Source organism: Bubalus bubalis, chromosome 19, assembly GCF_019923935.1.
Source record: "Bubalus bubalis isolate 160015118507 breed Murrah chromosome 19, NDDB_SH_1, whole genome shotgun sequence".
Lineage (NCBI taxonomy): Eukaryota > Metazoa > Chordata > Mammalia > Artiodactyla > Bovidae > Bubalus > Bubalus bubalis.
In genome coordinates, this window is record NC_059175.1 from 32,245,025 (window position 1) to 32,252,648 (window position 7,624).

A 7,624-nucleotide genomic window follows, 5' to 3' on the forward strand; every position below is an offset into this window, starting at 1 on the left:
ACCCTTGACAAATAAGCATCTACTTGGTTGGGTACAAGTGTTTAATGAATGGGGCTTACCAGGTGTCACTACTGGTAAAGAATGCAGCCTGCAATGTAGGAAACATAAGAATCATGGATTCGATCCCCGGTTCTGGAAGGTCCCCTGGAGGAGGGCATGGCAACCCACTCCAGTATTCTTGCCTGGAGAAGCTCACAAACAGACAAGCCTGGTCGTCTACAGTCCATAGGGTCACAAAGAGTCTGACATGACTGAAACGACTTAAAACACACACACACACACACACAAATACATATTTAATGAATACCAGCATGTGTTAGGTACTTTCATAAATCCTAAAGATACTAACCCTTGGACTGCAAAGAGATCAAACCAGTCCATCCTAAAGGAAATCAGTCCTGAATATTCATTTGAAGGACTGATGCTGAAGCTGAAACTCCAATACTTTGGCCACCTGATGTGAAGAACTGACTCATTAAAAAAGACCCTGATGCTGGGAAAGATTGAAGGCAGGAGGAGAAGGGGATGACAGAGGATGAGATGGCTGGATGGCATCACTGATGCAATGGATATGAGTCTGAGCAGGCTCCAGGAGTTGGTGATGTACAGGGAGGCCTAGCATGCTGAAATCCATGGGGTCACAGAGTTGGACATGACTGAGTGACTGAACTGAAAGATTCTAACATGAATGAGTCAAAGTCCTATACTTTGATGATTCTGAGTAGAATATGGTGACAAAAAATGGCCATGTTAATAAGTTAGCTAATAATTTAATAAATCTCGATTTTGATTTTATACTTGTTAAACTTAATACGTAAATTAATAAGCACATCAATATGTAAGTATTTTACTTTCAACTAGTGATAGAAAATGAAGGGTGTAGGATGAAGGGGGTTGGTTTCTTTTGCTAGGGTGGTTTAGGATGGTCTTGCCAACAAGGTAAATTTTGATCTATGACCTAAATAACGAGAGAGACCTATACAAGGAACTGGGAGTGGGGAAGGGAAATCCGATTTAGATTTTCTGAAAAAATCTCTCAACAAAAAACACCTAGAAGTGTTGGATAAAATATCAGTAAATATTTTAATTGCATAACTGAGTTTCAAAAACAACAAAGAAACTCCTCAGATGCTGAAAACAAAAGAGCCAGATAACAGCTGAATCTATCCCTTGAGGACATTACGTGATAAAAGGAACCTAGAGCCTTGATTTTGGTGGCTCCACAGTGTCAAAGAAAAATCTCCATAGAAGTTGTATACTTGGAACTAAGTTCTCAATATAAAGCTGGAAGCAATGAAAGGCCACACCTCAGTGAAAGGTGGAAAATAAAAATCCTACCTGAAGAACATTTCCTACTCCAGGGGATCTTCCTGACCCAGGGATAGAACCTGCAGCTTCTACATTGGGTAGATTATTTACCACTGAGCCACTGAGGAAACTCTAAACAAGAAGAAAAGGTAGCTTGTCTCTTTTGGCAATCATTTGAATGGAGGTAAATATCTGTGGTCATAATATAAAATACTGTTCCCCAAAATAAAGAGATAAACTATTGCTTTCATGCACCCATGAGACATTCTTGAATACCAACTACACACTTAGACATATCACAGTCAAACTGTTGAAAACCAAAGATTAAGAGGGAAAATATTTTTAAAAGCCAAAGGGAAACATAAAAGATCCATTACACATAGGGAAACCATTATAAGAATATAGGTGTACTTTGTATTAGAAACATCGGAGGCCAGAAAATAGGGGAATGGCATCTTTAATGTGCGAGGGGGAATATCAGGATTCTATATCTACTCATTCAAAAATGAAGGTGAAGTAAAGACATTTCCAGATAAACAAAAGCTGAGAGAATTTGTTAACAGAACTGCACTGCAAAGAAAATTAAAGCAAATTCTGATAGTAGAGGAAAATGTTACCAAGATACTCTGTTTTCTCCACAGCAATGTGTTCATCCCCCCTACTTCCCAACCACCAAAATGAGAATGGCTTGTTTCCCCCATTTCTCCTTACCTCCCACCAGCTACCGACACTCTTCCTAAATCATAGGATATGTTATCAGTTTAGGATGTTGTAATCCAGTCGGTGGAGAAGGCAATGGCACCCCACTCCAGTACTCTTGCCTGGAAAATCCCATGCATGGAGGAGCTTGGTGGGCTGCAGTCCATGGGGTCGCTAAGTGTTGGACACGACTGAGCAACTTCACTTTCACTTTCATGCATTGGAGAAGGAAATGGCAACCCACTCCAGTGTTCTTGCCTGGAGAATCCCAGAGACGGGAGAGCCTGGTGGGCTGCCGTCTATGGGGTCGCACAGAGTCAGACACGACTGAAGTGACTTAGCAGCAGGAGCAATCCAGTCGGTGGTAATACAGTGTTTCTTCTACTCCAAGAATATTTGTTTGACATTTATATTGCAAAATCTTAGTCACTTCTAGTGTTGTCTTTTTAAGGTTAACTTATGCATATAGTGAATAAATTGCTCTCCGTTAGAGATCTCTGTTGTGCTTAAACTGTTGTTCAGTCACTGCCTTGTTGTGATTGTTTTCTTTATCTGAAAACATAAACAACTAATATTCCTCTTGATTCTAATAGGGGACTGAAATTAGGGGTGACATCAGGATTTTTTACCCGATTATTTCCTCTCTGTTGTGTATAAATGTTATTTAACTATTCACTAGCTTTCAGCCATTTTGACTTTTACTTTTATAACTTTTTTCCTGAATAAAAGCTTGTGAAATTTTCTTTTTAAATTTAGAAATTCAATAATTTTATTAGAAATAGGTCTAGGTGGATGTCCCCTTTCTGGGATTAACAGAACTTCATCAATGTGCTAAATAAGATCAACATTGCAAAGAAATTCTTTGTATTTTTCATTTCTTGAAATTCTTTTATATTATTTGGAACTTCAGATACACATAATAAAATCAAAGATTTCCCAAGAGTATGCTCTACTTTAAATATTCCTCCATTCATTTTTTAAAATTTATTTTTAATTGAAGGATAATTGCTTTACAATGTTGTACTGGTTTCTTCTATACAATGTGAATCAGCTGTAAGTATACAAAAATATTCCTCCATTCATTTTATATGAAAAACTGAATAGACTCAGTAAAGATGCTAACACATATAAAGATTCAAAAGAGACTAAGCTTTATTACCTACTGATTTCATAAACAGTATATTTAACTTATATGCAGAGTACATCTTTTCAAACGCTGGACTGAAAGAAACACAAGCTGGAATCAAGATTGCCCGGAGAAATATCAATAACCTCAGATATGCAGATGACACCACCCTTATGGCAGAAAGTGAAAGTGAAAGTGAAGTTGCTCAGTCGTGTCTGACTCTTTGAGACCCCATGGACTGTAGCCTACCAGGCTTCTCTGTCCATGGGATTCTCCAGGCAAGAATACTGGAGTGGGTTGCCATTTCCTTCTCCAGGGGATATTCCTGACCCAGGGATCGAACCCTGGTCTCCCGCATAGGAGGCAGATGCTTTAACCTCTGAGCCAAAGAGCAACTAAAAAGCCTCTAGATGAAAGTGAAAGTGGAGACTGAAAAAGTTGGCTTAAAGCTCAACATTCCAAAAATGAAGATCATGGCATCTGGTCCCATCACTTCATGGGAAATAGATGGGGAAACAGTGGAAACAGTGTCAGACTTTATTTTTCTGGGCTCCAAAATCACTGCAGATGGTGACTGCAGCCACGAAATTAAAAGACACTTACTCCTTGGAAGGAAGGTTATGACCAACCTAGATAGCATATTCAAAAGCAGAGACATTACTTTGCCAACTAAGTTCCGTCTAGTCAAGGCTATGGTTTTTCCAGTGGTCATGTATGGATGTGAGAGTTGGACTGTGAAGAAGGCTGAGCACCAAAGAATTGATGCTTTTGAACTGTGGTGTTGGAGAAGACTCTTGAGAGTCCCTTGGACTGCAAGAAGATCCAACCAGTCCATTCTGAAGGAGATCAGCCCTGGGATTTCTTTGGGAGGAATGATGCTGAAGCTGAAACTCCAGTACTTTGGCTACCTCATGCAAAGAGTTGAGTCATTGGAAAAGACTCTGATGCTGGGAGGGATTGGGGGCAGGAGGAGAAAGGGATGACAGAGGATGAGATGGCTGGATGGCATTACTGACTCGATGGACATGAGTCTGAGTGAACTCTGGGAGTTGGTGATGGACAGGGAGGCCTGGCGTGCTGCGATTCATGGGGTCGCGAAGAGTTGGACACGACTGAGCGACTGAACTGAACTGAACTGATATCAAATAAAATTTCCCTAGCACAGACAAGTTACAAAATATTATAAAGCTACATGATGAGTCTAATAATTTGACCCCCATAGCAATGGTAATAAGGGATAATGAACATGCTAAATTGTATGCAAAAGTTTTCATGAGACTTAAGAATGCTTTGCTTGCATTATAAATAACTGTGTTCTAAAAGGAAAGTAAATGATACAGAAAAAAAGCCTAGCATAATTTAGGTGAAAAGAAAAATTGATTAACATAATAATATTCTGCAGAAAGAGTGTGTTTAATTTGACTAGATATATGCTTTATCCGGAGAAGGCAATGGCACCCCACTCCAGTACCCTTGCCTGGAAAATCCCATGGATGGAGGAGCCTGGTAGGCTGCAGTCCATGGGGTCGCTAGAGTCGGACATGACTGAGCGACTTCACTTTCACTTTTCACTTTCATGCATTGGAGAAGGAAATGGCAACCCACTCCAGTGTTCTTGCCTGGAGAATCCCAGGGACAGGGGAGCCTGGTGGGCTGCCGTCTATCGGGTGGCACAGAGTTGGACACGACTAAAGCGAAGTAGCAGCAGCAGCAGTGTGCTTTATCAGAAATTGACCTCATTAAGAACCACATGACTTCAATGAGAGAAGTTCACTAGGCTCTACAGTTTCATTCCTCGGTTATCCCCTGCCTTCCATCTCCATCTCCAGGCCCTACATTAAAAGCTTTGGGCATTTGTCATTATCAAAGTTTCCCCCAAATGCTGCCAAGGACAGAAGGGGAGAATTTTGTCTATCCCAAGCACCAACAGAATCTATTCATAAGCAGATCTACTTTGATTTTCCCAGCAACTCATTTCTGAATTAGTTACCCTTTCCTACAGGTACCTAGGTCTCTTGTGCTCTCTTTCAAAGGAAAGAAATATCTGCTCCCAGGAAATAATATATCATGGATTTACAGTTAACTCTGATTTTTAGGGGAGAAAGCAATGGCAACCCACTCCAGTACTGTTGCCTGGAAAATCCCATGGATGAAGGAGCCTGGTAGGCTGCAGTCCATGGGGTCGTGAAGAGTCGGAAATGACTGAGTGACTTCACTTTCACGTTTCACTTTCATGCATTGGAGAAGGAAATGGCAACCCACTCCAGTGTTCTTGCCTAGAGAATCCCAGGGGTGGGGGAGCCTGGTGGGCTGCCGTCTATGGGGTCGCACAGAGTCAGACACAACTGAAGTGACTTAGCAGCAGCATCTAATTTTTAGATCAAAAACAATTCAGATAACATCAAGTAAAAAAGAAGGTACATATTTTGAGTACTGAGAAAAATTTTACCTGAGTTAACACACAGAAATAGCACAAAAGCCAGCCACTTCTGATTGCATGAAACTGTTCCATTCCTCTGCACATGAGATGAATAGGATTAATATTGGATAGAAATTCTTCATTCACTTATTTACTCCTCAAAAGTTTTTGAATGCTTAGTATGAATTAGGCTCTGTGCTAAGCACTTAGTCTATAACTGAACTGATATTCACACTGTATATCCTACAGAGTGGATACATTTCATTTGGATAGATTTGTCCTATCTTATCTGACAAAGAACTAAAAACTTTTAGAATGGATATAAGCCTTAGGAATGTAGATAAGCCAAGGTTTATGAATATAGCTGATTACTACCCAAAATAGAAACATATTTGTACAAGTTCATATCATTCAAATAATGTAGAAAAACAATTAGAATAGGAAATTATCCCAGTGAAATCAATTATCCCAGTGAAATCAATCCATATCAATCAAACCATATCAAGAGAAATCATTCTCAAATAAACCACTCAACAAATGCAATTTGGGGGGCTACTAGAGAGAGGAAAAATGGAATTAACAATGGACATGCGAAGAGGGTCAGGTAAATATGGATCATATAGATATTTCTAAATCTTACTACTTAGGAAATTTATAAAAGCTCCATTAGTCAACCAAAGAACTAAAGGTATTAGCAATGTTTGAGAATCCTGCCCATGAGTCAATGTTTGCCCGTCAAAACAAGAAGTGCTTTAAAACTTTACTTGGATACAGTAAGCAAAATTTTTAATTAAAATTTCACCATGCTCAAATCAATTTGCTTTGAATCAGAGAAAACAATCTTTAATCTCTGAGTAGAAGTGTTTCACACTATTGGCTCAGTTTGCTTGAACAAGTCTGTGCTATGCTAAGTTGCTTCAGCTGTGTCCAACTCTTTGGGCCCCTATGGGCTATTGCCCGCCAGGCTCCTCTGTCCACAGGATTCTCCAGACAAGAGTACTAGAGTGGGTTGCCATGTTCTTCTCCAGGGGATCTTCCTGAACTAGGTATCGAACCCACATCTCTCCTGCACTGGCAGGTGGGTCCTTTACCACTAGCACCACCTGGGAAGCCCCTGAACAAGTCTAATCCAGTATAATTTATTAGCAGTGTGTGGGTCTGGGAAAAGGGTAAGAACTTGGAAACTTTTTATGCTATTGCTGTTGATGGAATCACAAAGAGGTTTACTTTCCATCCTTTCTTCCATCTGATAATAACTAGAACTGATGTGTGAATAGCTAGAGATCTCAGGATATTGGAGATGTATCAAACAATCAGAGACCCTGTGAAGGGCAAAATGCAGGGGACAATTAAGGAAATGAGTTTATTCAGGCTATTGCAACAGAGAGAATGTTCATTAAAGAGAAACATCAAGAAAATAAAAGTAAGCAAAGTGGGGGAGGGCCTGCAGTTTTACAGAGGCAGGTAAACAAGAGCATCATCATATTCTAAGATTCATGAAGGTTAGAGCTGGGTCCTATCTGAGTCACCGAGGAAGGATGAGTCTTATCTTTTGTGACGGCAGAGTACTTCTTTGACGTTAGCCATTTCTCAGACCACAAAATGGTGGGAGCACAGGATTCTGATAAAGTTCAACATCGTCACATCATCTTTTTATTCTTTTTTAAAAAAACCAATTGTTAGTTGGTTTAAGTAGAAGAGCTATTTTATATTCCACACTGTCAAGATATTCTTATTTACAAGTTGAAGTAGATTGAAATAGTACAAACAGTAAATTTAGAAACACTATGATGGAAATGCTTTTAAATTTATAGTTAAAAACAATTCAAATAACAAGAAGCAAGATCTTTCAAAACATATATTTGAATTCTGCAGTATTTGTTTTTTGCAGATGTCTAAAACCAAAATACTGGAGTAACAAAACTATTAATAACATTTTTATGTGAGCTAGGACTTCATAATCTTTGGATCTATTTATTGTACAATGAATAGTACTATCCTTATTTTTTATTAAGCAAATTTTCAATTTCAGATATACTCAAAACCAATACAATAGTGTAATGAACACTCTG